Below are 12,448 nucleotides of genomic sequence, written 5' to 3'. Positions count from 1 at the left end.
AAGAAGTCCCCTTGCTGATATCTTAACTTTGAATTTTCACCAAAGAAAGTTAAGATAAATAAAACAGAATCCATGTGCAATTACTTTTTCCCTCAAGTCCCCAGATTGTAGCACATTATAATATTTCTTAACAGCACACAAGGCAATCTAAAGCCATCAAACTTACATAACTCCTTAAACATTAGAGGCATAGTATTTTTTACATTTCCATGTACATGCATATTAGCTTAAGTTAACCTCAAATTTTATCACATTTATACTTCTTTTCTAGTACACTGTTAAAAAGAGTGACAAAACAAAACATTCTTAATATTCGTTGAAATTAGTATAAAGCTTCCAGTTTCTAACCTTAAGTGTGATGTTTTTGACTGTAATATATTTTTTTTGTTTCAGAAGCACAACAAACTTTACTCTGGGCTTAATTCTAGTTCTGTACTCATGGATCACTCCTGTCAGGGATCGTGAGACTGTATAAATTGCCAAAGATCAAATCTAGATTGACTATATGCAAGGCAAACACTTTATCCACTGTACTATTTCTTTGGCGCCATGTTTTAAGACTTTTATAGATAATGATTATCAGTTAAAAATGTTCCAAACTTTTGTGGCTTCCTAAGATAGTTTATATTTATGCATCTATAAATATCCAGTTGTCATTTCACAGCTTGTCAAACACTCAATCCTTCCAAATATTCTCATTTCCTAGGTCAAAATACTAATGATATCAGATCTGAAATTGGATTTGAACTTGGAAATTTAAGAGTCTATATCCTGAAAGTTAAAGAACAGAGCACAATATACTTAGTCTAGGAATAATACATTGTCATTAGGAGAAATTAAAGTAGTTAAAATAGTCTCTCAAATTTTAACTCGGAACCATTTTAGGAACAAAGAAATGTTCCTTTCTTTCCTTAAAAAGTGTTTCTTATTGTGATTTACAATATATTAACAGTTATTTCATGGATACATCATTCTAACACTACACCCATCACCATTGTACATGCTTCCCTCTACCATGGTCCTAAAGAACCACCCTTTTAGTTCTGATCCCACGAACTCAGTTCTACAGACCAACTTTTCAGTTCTGATGGCTTTCTCTCCTTTGATTTTCCCTTACTGTGTATCTTAAGTCTCACATATTAGAAAGATCATTTTGTACTATACCTTTCATTGACTTCATTTAGCCTGTATCTTCTAGTTCCATCCATGTTTCAGATTGTTGTGTGATTTTTATCCTTTCTTAGAAGCTTTAACTATTGAATGGATAAAGAAATTGTTATTTATACAACATATAGCATTCTGATATATATGTATACAATGTATATACATGCATATGTAGATATAATGTATCTATATACATATATATATATAAAACTTCCTGACACATTCTTTTATAGTAGAACATTTGGCTTGTTTCTATATCTTGGATATTTTACTAAGTTGGTGATGAACAAAGGCATGCATATAGAAACTTTCTTTCAGTTTATGCATTATGTGTAAAATCTACATACCAATCTTTTACCATTTATTTTCAAACAGTTACTTCTGGGATATTATGGACATGCATTTATTATGCTAGACTCACAGTTAAGAATATGTTAGAATAGGTGTTGGAAGAATAGAACAGCAGTAGGGCCTTGCATGTTGCCAACCCAGGACAGACCTGCGTTCAATTCCCGGCATTCCATATGGTCCCCCAAGCCTGCCAGGAGCGATTTCTGAACCAGAGCCAGGAGTAACTCCTGAAAACTGCTGGATGTGGCCAAACCCCATTAAAAATAATATGTTAGAATAGACATAAACAGAAATCTTAATCAGAGTGCTGGCATTAAAATGGCTATATTTCTCTTAATGACAATGTATTATTCCTAGACTAAGTACATTGTGCTCTGTTCTTTAACTTTCAGGATATAGTATCTTAAAGGAAAACTAATGTAAAATGAAACACGAAAATATTTTGTAGATAGGTCTCTCCACAATTTCTCTCATTGTGCTTTTAGCTAAAGTAAAATAAAGATGGAGATTTTTCTGAGACTTTTCAAACTATACTAGAAGTAGACATCTTCTGAACCAATTTCACCAGTTAATAAGAACCCAAAGTAACCTACTTTTTTATGGTTGCTAAAAACTTGATTTCCTGAGAAAAGTTGCTAAAATTCAGGAATAAGAAAATGGATGATATGAAAAAAAAATACAAGGTTTGTCTGAACCTTGGACAAAAGGGAGACTTCAGAAACAAAGTCTGCCAGATGCAAATGGAGGACAGAATAAAGCATGTTAAACTAGGGGCCGGCGAGGTGGCGCTAGAGATAAGATGTCTCTCTTAGAAGCGCTAGCCAAGGAAGGACCACGGCTCAATCCCCCGGCATCCTATATAGTCCCCCCAAGCCAGAGGAAATTTCTGAGCGCTTAGCCAGGAGTAACACCTGAGCATCAAATAGGTGTGGTCCGAAAACCAAAAATTAAAAAAAAACATGTTAAACTAAATGTGAATAAAACAGATTCACTGCAAAGCTAATTGAGAGGACTAGAGTATATACGATATCTAACAGGGACTAGAGGACCAGTTTTATAGGATATGATACTGTAAAGATTTACTTTCATGTATATGGGAAGTAGGAAAGTTTGGGAAGAAGCTATAGGTCAGATGAATCAGCATGATTGCTTCTGTATCCTGGAACTAATGCTTGGGTAATTATCCAGTTTTGATGTTATTTCCTTATTCCTGAGATATCTTTAGTAATGTCTTTAGTCAGGAGTACCCATGATACTAGCCTCTTAACAAGTTCCACAGACATTTCCCTCATGGCATTTTTATTAGGATCACAGGATATACTTAAGCAGGAAACTATCATGGAATTTTTAGGAATAAGCTCTACTACTCACATGATTTTAAAAGTACATAGAATGCCAGTTTTGATGGCCACAATCAAGGTCTCAGATACAGAGAAGAGAGAACTAGAAGATGGGAGGAAAGAGAAAAGGTCTGTCAACTGGATTTTAGTCTTTTTATAATATCTGAGAGTGAGAAACCTAAGTGCAAGGTGCATTAAGGAAAGAATAGGAACGAAAAGTTGTGTAGGTTACAGGGGGCTTTCTGAAAGAGAAAACTAAATCAGTTGGTGCCTCTAATTCATAACCTTTCTTTTGCTAGTAACCATGTAATATAGCATAAATATGAGTAAGAAAGATGCATCATACAATAAAATGGTTCACACAGCATGCACTATGTCTATGCAAAATAGATTTCATGGAGTTTGAATGTTTAATCTTAAACATTAAAAGCGAAATATTCTATAATACAAAATTATTTAAGGTGCTATTGCTGTGGCACAGGTACTACTAGTGACATACTATCAAAGTCAATGTTTTACAGTTATGGACCTTCTTTTTTTTCAGCAAAGTTGTGGACCTTCTATACAATCCTTCCACCATGTTTCTAAATCCCTCTACTATTATCCCCCCAAATCTGTCTCTCTCTCCCACCTTGTACCCCTTCAGTTCCCAGTAGTATTTATCATATATCAGAGTTTGTATTAGGGACTTTCTCTGTATCTTTATATTATGCATATTAGCGAGAACATCTGGTATATATTTTACTTTATGACTAACTTCATTTATCTTGATACCCTCCAATTCCATACAACTTGGAGAAATGGCAAAATTTAATTTTTCATATTGTTTAATAGTATTATATAGTTAATAAATATATAATTTATTTTTTCATATTTTGATCCAAACCTGGTGATGCTCAAGGGTTACTCCTGGCTATGCACTCAGAAGTCGCTCCTGAATTGGAAGACCATATGAGACACCAAGGGATCGAACCGCAGTTCATCCAGGGTCAGCCGTGTTCAAGGCAAAGGCCTTATCGCTGTGCTATCGCTCCGGCCACACATTCTACAGTTCTTTAATATGTCATCTGTCATTGGGCACATAGGTTATTTCCAGATCTTACACATACTGTCAATAGTGCTGTGATGAACACACACATTAATATTTTTGTATTCTTGGGTAGTTTTTCAGAAGACTCATTGAGTCATATGGAATTTCTATTCATGATGTTTTGAGAAGTCTCCAAATGGTTTTTCAAAGTGTTTGAATCATGAAACAAACTTTCAGCAGTGAATGAGTGTTGCTTTTCACATTCCCACTAGCATTTTCTGTTTCTGACCTTTTTATATTATCTATACTCATTATTGTGATGTAGTATCTCATTTTGGTATTGTTCTTTATTGCCTTGATTACCAATGATGAATAAGTTTTCTCATGTGCCTTTTGGCTATTTTTATATCTTTGAGGAAATGTTTGTTTACCTCTTATCCTCATTTGTTGGATGGTTTTATTGTTATTTGGCTTTGATTGCTTTTACATATTGAAAAATTGTCTTTTGATATGTAGTATGAAAATATTTTCTCACAAATGGTAGGGTAACTTTCTATATTTGGCCTCATTACTATGGCTTGCAGAGGCTTTTCAGTTTGACACAGTACAATTTGTTTATATCTGTAGTTGATATGGAAGACTTCTCCTGAGCTCAGTATATTGGATAATTCTACCTATGTTTATCCGAAATATTTTATAATGCAATTTTATGTCATTTTTGGAATTTAAAGCCAGACCTGGCAGTGCTCAGGTCTTACTCCTGGCTCTGCATGCGGGGGTCAACCCTGGCTGTGGTCAGGGAGCCATATGCAGTCCTGGGTCTTGAATCCCAAGATATGCTCATACAAGGCAAGCACCCTGCCTGCTATACTATCTCTTTAGCACCTATGTCAATGTTTTAATTAATTTTGAATTGACATTTGAGTACAGTATGAGAGAGGTCTAAATTATTTTATACGTAGCTAACCTGTTTTCTCAGCACCATTTGAAGAGACTCTCTTTGCTACACATAATAGAGCATGTTATATTTAGTTATAAATTAATCATACACACTTTTGAGGGTTTACATCTGGGCTCTCAGTTCTATACCATTGATTTGAGAATATTCCTTTGTTTAATACCCCGCAATATTAAATACTATAGCTTGTAGTAAAAACCAAAGTTAATTTTTTTCATCTCTTTTGAATATTTTTCCCTATTCTGGGAATATTATCGTTTCATGTAAATTTTAGAGGTATTTATTTTTTATTTTTATTAATAATTTCTTTATTTAAGCATCATGGTTATAAAATTGTTCACACGAGTTTCAGTCATAGAATGTACACCACCCTTCACCAGTGCACTTTACCCACCACCAATGTCTTCAGGTTCCCCTCCCATCAATCCACTCCCATACCTGTCTCTGGAGCATGCGATTTGCTTCTTTCTCTCGCTCTCTGTTTTCTTTTTGACACTGTGGTTTGCACTATCATTAATTAAAGAGTGCCATGCATGTCACTTTATCCCCTTCCAGCACCCAGTTATTTTACAGAGTGATCAATTCCAACTATTATTGTCATAGTAGACCCTTCTTTACTCTGACTGCACTCACTAATCTTTGTAGCAAGCTTCCTACCATGGGCTGGTGAGATATTTGTTTTATGTCCTTAAATAATTTCAAGGGATTCAATTTCATATGAAATATTCAAATTATTTTTAATTCTCCAAATAAATGTTTTATTTAAAATATGCTAAAATTCTTTTAAGTTGAAAACTGCTTAAATTTGATCATTGCCAATAAATTTTAATAATCAGTATTGTAAATCAAAGTGTCAGGAATTTTAATGGATATCATGCTGCTTCTGTAAATTGCTTTAGTCATTTCATTAATAAATCTCTAATCATTAGATCTCCTTGTGTTTTCTTTGATTATTTCAGAAGTTTATTATACCTCTTTTGTTAGATTGGTTTAAAGATACTTGAGTTTTTTTGACATGATCATAAATGGGCTAGTTATTTAAAATGCCTTTCTCTTCTACATAATCAGGGGCCAGAGAGATAGTACAGTGGGTAGGGCATTTGAATTATCTGCAGCTGACCACAGTTCAATCCACTAGCATCCCAAATGATCCCTTGAGCATTACCAGAAGTGATCCCTGAGCACAGAGCTAGGAGTAACCACTGAGTAACATTGGGTGAAGCAAGAAAATGACAAAAAATAATACATTGGGTATTTTGTATTGATTTATGGCCTATTAATAGTTCTAAGATTTTAAAGATGATATATACTGATTATGCATGACGTGTCAACAAATGAATAGCTTAAAGTAAAAGTTTTCTCAACTCAATGAATGTTAATTATCAACAATAACACTTCTATATATGAACTGATAACAAATAGTACACAGATATTTCAAAGTCTCATAGCAATATCTGAAAAACTTTGGAAAACTCATTCCTGTGTCAGTTAAAATGTTGAAATGAATGTCCCAGACTGAAAATTACCAAAGAACGTTGTGATGGTATAATTGTAAAATTCTGGTGCAGTCAATGGAATAAGACTTATACCTGTAAGAAATGTTGCAATAATGAAATTGTGGCAACAAATTTGAAACTGGAAGATATTATGTTAAATGAAGTAAGTCATAAGGAGGATACATACAGGATATCACTTATACTTAGAATAAATGCATGAAGAAATTCAACGGTTCAAATGGGCTTTGTCGAGAACACTCAAGGAAGGTTCCAGAGTATGGTGAGGATAAGGAAAGGAAAGAAATTGAATTGAGGAGGAAAAAGACAAATATGTAAGGACTGGAACAGGGGCCAAAGGGTTTCAGGACAGTCACTACTTTCTCATGTTACTTAGTCTGAATACTGATTCTTAGAACTCCTTTTTCTAAATTTAAAGTACCCTTATAATCCCATTAGACTAAGATATTCAGTGTGATCCTGTTTAATATGTAAGTGACTACCAATCTGCATTCTTTCAACGAAATTTCCTCTGTAATGTTACATCACATATATACAGGTTCTAGGGAAGGGGTTGCAACGTCTATGGGAGGTCATCATTCAGCCTACACTAATGAGGGACAATTAAATTAGGTGTTACAATAGCTGACAAATGGAACAAGTTTGTACTGAGCCAGGTTTTGTGTGTGTGTGTGTGTGTGTGTGTGAGAGAGAGAGAGAGAGAGAGAGAGAGAGAGAGAGAGAGAGAGAGAGAGAGAGAGAGAGAGAGAGAGAAGGAAAGAGAACTAATTGTGTACAAAACACCTGGTACTGTCAGCAGTTTTTTTTTAACTGGGCTTATGGGGAAGAAATCAGAGCCGAAGTGCAGCACCCCCATTGAATCCCATTCTCACTTTCCATTCCTGGGTGGCCCCAAGAAGCAATGAAAAGATTTTGGGAAGCTCAGCCCAGAACCTCCAGACAATATGGTCTCAAATCTGCTCTTTCTTCCCAGCCCAGTGTGTTGATATCCTCTTCTCTTAATAGTCTCTAATAGGGCCATATACACCGGGAAGGGAAGGATGGTCAGAGATGAAAGAGGTTCAAAGGCACAGAGGGGCGCTTTGGTATCATTCCGCTACTCCCCCAAACGCCAAGCACAGACGGATTCTACCTGGTGAAAAGCTAGGAAACCAGAGTGGTCTCCACTTAGGGATATGGACTGGGTTTACGAAAGAACTAGTGTGTTGTCCCGCCCTGGACGATCGCTCCTGCCGTGTCCACTTCTTCTCCCGGGTCGGGACTAGCGCGGGGCCTGGGGGGCTTGGGGCCTGGGGGGCTTGGGGCCTGGGGGGCTTCGAGCCGAGTCGCCCCGTATCCCTCCGCCCTTGCACCCGCTCTCGCAGCCCGCTCCGTGCCGCAGTGTGCGCAGCCCCTGGCCAGTCGGAGGCGGTGGTGAGCGGCCAGCCGGCGGGTCTCTTGGAAGGACGATCTCGGCACCGGGAGTCCCGTCGCTGAGCGCCAGGAGGGGGACAGGCCGCGGACGTGGGCCCTGTGCCTGCTCGGGCAAGCAGGGGGGCCCGGGGAGGAGAGGCCAAGGCCAAGGCCAAGGACGGAGGCCTCCTCTCCGTCTCCCGCTTGGGGCTGCCTGGGGGGGGGGGGGCTGACCTTTTGGGCCTTGGACGCGGGAGGGCCGCAGGGCCCAGGCCCGGGGAGAGAGATGCAAGGAGCCGGGGGAAAAAAGCCAGCGCGGCGGGCCAGGCCGGGGAGGGGGGGGGGCGAGGCGCTGACCATTGGACTTCCCTACCCCCCTTGCCTGCGCTCTAATTGCGCTGGCAGCCCCGGGCCCAGCTTTGAGGGTGCCCGCGCCCCGCCTCTGTGGGGTGTGGAGTCGGTGCCGGGGCGGGAAGAAAGCAGCGGGGCCGACCTCTGCCAGGGAAATGGCGGAGATGGACGCGCGCTTCTCGAGGGCCTGGGCCCCGCAGCCCAAGCTTCTGGAAAGGGTTCCGAACTTGGGGCTCTGCAGCGCCGGTGCGCTCACTTCCCACAGGCATCCCACGGATGCTAGAGCCTCCTTGCTCTGGGGCAGGCTGGCGCTTGCTGCCAGGGGCAGATTGTTTCCTTACAGGAGCGAGATCGTGCCCAGAGTTTGGGGGGGGGTGGGGCATTTCCGCAGCCCTGGGTAGGACTTGGGGTGTGTCTGTCCAGGAAAACGCAGCTACAGCCCTTGGGTTGGTCACCACCAGACGTGCAAAGTCTAGCCTTGGACACTCATTCTCAGCTCTCTATACCAGCTCTGTATGTTACACTTCTCTCCCATCCCTCCCACTCTTCCCCCGAAAGCGGGGTGCACGACAAACACAGGAGTACTGGGGTGGGGGTGGGGGGCTGTAACTGAAGTCCTCCTGGCAAGGACTCCTCCCAACCTGTGTTCCTGCCTTTCCTCTTTTTCTGCTGCGCAAGGAGGAGGAAGTGGTGTCACCTAGCGGTGAATCCTGAGATTGAGAGAAAGGAGGGATTTCCAGCAGATGTTTCCCGCCTGATGTCAAGAGAAAAACTTGCCATCTGCTCTCCTAAAAACGGAGGGCCTAAATCAAATGACATTCTTGTACTGTGGCATTGAAATGTCCAAATCAGATAAGCAGGACTTATGTCCTGGGTGTGGGCCAACCCAAAAGGTTCTTAGTCTTGCCTTTTTGGTTTTTCGGGCTGCGTTACCTTGTAATCTCTTTTTTTCCCCATAGGCCTAGTTTAAGGCGGGTCGCTTCTGCAAGGAACGAAAGAAGAAAAGACTGGCTCAAGTCTCTGGAGGTTGGTGTAAAAAGGCAATTCATGGCATCACTGCAAAATAAGAGTTTGGCATGTGTCCTCCACGTGTTTACAGAGCCTGTTTCACCTCTCCTATTATCTTTGCCATATCTACACACTTATTCAACCTCACAAGTCAGCCTCCTACAGGTGATATAGGGGTAGATGGAGGTTGGGCCGTGAATATGTGGAGGCAGCCTGAGTACAGGAGCAGTAAACAGGAAATGTTAGACAAATAGGAACAATAAATGATAAGAGATATACTTGCAAAGAGATCAAGGTGTCTGTGTGTACATCTGTTAGTCAAACTCTATTCTCTTCTGTGTCATTTATAGGACAGTCTGCAGTCTGCTGTATAACTTAGCACCATTGGAATTAAGGAATTGGGGGGAGAATTGTATCACATTAGTGCAGATTGGTTGAAAATGGGTATATTTTAAGGTTGGTGTGAAAGAGTAATAGTGGAGACAAAAACAGATTCAAGAATAACTTGGCTTAATATGAGATTTATTGTCCTTTCCTACCACCAAGCCACTATGTGCTTAGATCTAGTTCGATCTTGATTGTGTTTCCAATAAATTTATGCATTAAAGTTGTACTAAATTACTCTTATGCTTGAACTTAATTATGTAGACCCAAAATAATATAAATGCATTGTTACTGAATGTATGAGTATTATTTTCCTTTAAAAAGCCCTTTTCTATAGTTTTATATGTATGGTTACTGTGGGCACTATTAGAAGTATATTTCAAAGAAAAAGGACACTGTTAACTTGAATATGAATTGTAGAAAAATTATTTAATTGGATCTTGTGAAAAAATAAAGTAATATATGGTTTTAGAAAAGATGTGACCTATACTCCAAAACCTAATTATTCAAAAGGGAATAAACTCTGAATTTTTTTGTTTTTTGAGTCCACTCAACATGTTTATTTTGGTGTACAGAGAGTATAATTATAATACTGTTTCTGACAGAACCAAAAATAAGAAAGGAAACTGGTTAGGGGTGGGTATGTATTTCAGATTAAGGGGACATGCAGTGCTTTTATTTTAATGAAAAAAAATAGGTGACACTATTAGTGTTTTTGTTTTGTGTCTGGACACAAAGTACTTTTTTTACCAGAATTTAGTATGCAACATTTACGAAGTATAGCAAAGTGGTAGTTTTGCAGATTTAAAGTTTTGTTAAGAAGCATCAATTTCTACTAAAAACAGAATTATTTTTATGATTTTATTATCATTTTTCCAAACATACTGGGTTTTTTATTTATTTTTTGGGCCACACCCAGTGACACTCAGGGGTTACTCCTGGCTATGCGCTCAGAAATTGCTCCTGGCTTGGGGGACCATATGGGATGCCGGGGGATTGAATTGTGGTTCGTCCTAGGCTAGCGTGTGCAAGGCAGACTTATGGCTTATACCATCGCTCCTGCCCCCATATTGGTTTTTTTAAATGTCACTCTAATATTAATGTTAACCTACTTTCTTTTTTTTCTGTAAACACCCTACCTACTATACTATCAATGTTAACCTACTTTCAATCAAATGTTAAACAGAGAGGTTTCTTACCCTGTAGTTTCTCCTATGGAGCAAGGCAAAGACATAAAACTAAAAGCTTAAACCCAAATTCAGTCTTCGTTTAATTTTCGTATTGCTACCATTGTCTGGAGCTTCAGGTCTTTCAGAAACTACTGAATTTCTAGACTGTAGAGTCTGCTATTCAAGCTGGAGGCTGCATAGTCACGTGAAATAGATGCTGATCAAATGAAGGTACTTGCAATAGGGTGGGATAGAGGTTGTGTATCATGGAAGAGGGACAGGAAGAAAATGTACTTGAAAATTGACTGATGAGCCATGGGAGTAGTGGTAGGATATTGTGATGGCCTGTGAGAGTGGTGATGCCACTTCTTGCCTAAGTGTTAATCTCTTGAATGAACAGAATTTTAGTGAGCTAGAGCGATAAAATAGCCAGTAGAGCATTTGCCTTTCATGCCACTGACCTGAGTTCAATCCCAGAATCCCATATGAGCCTCTGAGTACAGAGCTAGGAGTAACCCCTGAAAATAAAACAAAATAAGAACCAAAGAAGAATTCTTTTATTGGTAACAGAAGCAATTCCTCAGACAATTGGGAACTTCTTAGCATGATACTGTCCTTTTTTTTAAGAGGGAAATAATCCTGCAGGAGGTGGGAGGCTACTGTGGAGAAAAGCAGTGGTTGTTTTCAGATAAGAAGGATAAGTATGGGGCCTGGAAATAGTATCTGTTTTAAGTGGTACTTGACATATGATCCCATTGCAGGGAATGCTGGGACATTCCTGCCTCCTCTGTCTCTCTAATGATTTTCTCTTCCCACCCAGGCTCTTTGCCCAGTGCTGTTTGGATCTGCCTTTCTGTGTGTGAGGTGGGGAAGTGAAGCAGTAGGAGACTAAGTTGGCCTCAGGAGTACCTGAGAAAGGTAAAGTTGAAGTGACATTTTGTGACCACTGCAATTCATGTACGCTCTTGCACTTAGTTTGGAAATTCAGGGAAAAGAAGAAATTTGAGCTATACTCTAATCCTTTTTGCACTTATTGGGCTCTTGTTTTTCTGTCTTCAAGAAGATAGAATGACAGAATCTTCTAAAAAATGAGGGCTATATTGGGTGTTGAAAATATATACCTTTTGCTCTAAGGGTCCTATTTTTAGAGATGCAGGGGAAGAATGCATCAGTCAGCTGTTGGGAGAGGAAGAGTACAGAGTCTTCACAACAGGGAACCTAGATTATTTGGTACTTTAACATAAATTATAAATTTTATAAAATTTTATAAAAAACATAAAATTTCTTAATGGGGTTCTGTGAGGCTTTTCAGCTTCCAAATGGATCTTTGGATTTCATCCTTGGCCACAGTATTCCAGGAATCTGCCTTGGATGTGATTTCCTGAAAGGGACTAGGTTTCATTGTGCCTTCAAAACCCCCACCCCATCTGAGGACTTAAAGATTTCTGTTTCATCTGAGGTGGTCCTGAGGTTTTCCCTTGCTCTTTAGTCCTGGACTGCAGAGGAAGGTCTTAATGGGGACCAGAAACCAAAATCCTTATGGATAATGTATAATCCTTATTGATGTTACCCAGTACCCAAGATTTAAGGAATAGCAGTGACTAGTCATATAGCTAATCTTCCTAACATGTACCGAAATTCTAGATTCCCAGAAGAAATGACGGTATTTAGCATGAACCATATTGTTTGTACGAAGAGTTTAGTCATAGCGAGCCTATCTTAGAATTTATGGTTGAGAACCCTCCTTAAAACTAGTTATCTACATTTTAAGATGGCCTTTCTAAGAC

At 39.3% G+C, this 12,448-nt stretch overlaps 1 protein-coding gene across 1 annotated transcript in view; it reads left to right on the top strand.

The window, feature by feature from the left end:
• Positions 1-10,963: 10,963 nt before the first annotated feature.
• The window catches only part of LOC125998565 (G-protein coupled receptor-associated sorting protein 2-like), a 54,672-nt gene continuing 53,187 nt past the window's right edge, over positions 10,964-12,448 (top strand). Inside the window, exon 1 of the mRNA XM_049766596.1 lies at positions 10,964-11,579. The gene's annotated coding sequence lies outside the window, so the exon portion shown is untranslated. The remainder of the gene's footprint in view (positions 11,580-12,448) is intronic.

The sequence above is a fragment of the Suncus etruscus genome, chromosome X (genome assembly GCF_024139225.1).
Source record: "Suncus etruscus isolate mSunEtr1 chromosome X, mSunEtr1.pri.cur, whole genome shotgun sequence".
NCBI lineage: Eukaryota > Metazoa > Chordata > Mammalia > Eulipotyphla > Soricidae > Suncus > Suncus etruscus.
The sequence above is the reverse complement of the archived record's forward strand: the minus strand, read 5'-3'. Positions and strand labels throughout refer to the sequence as shown.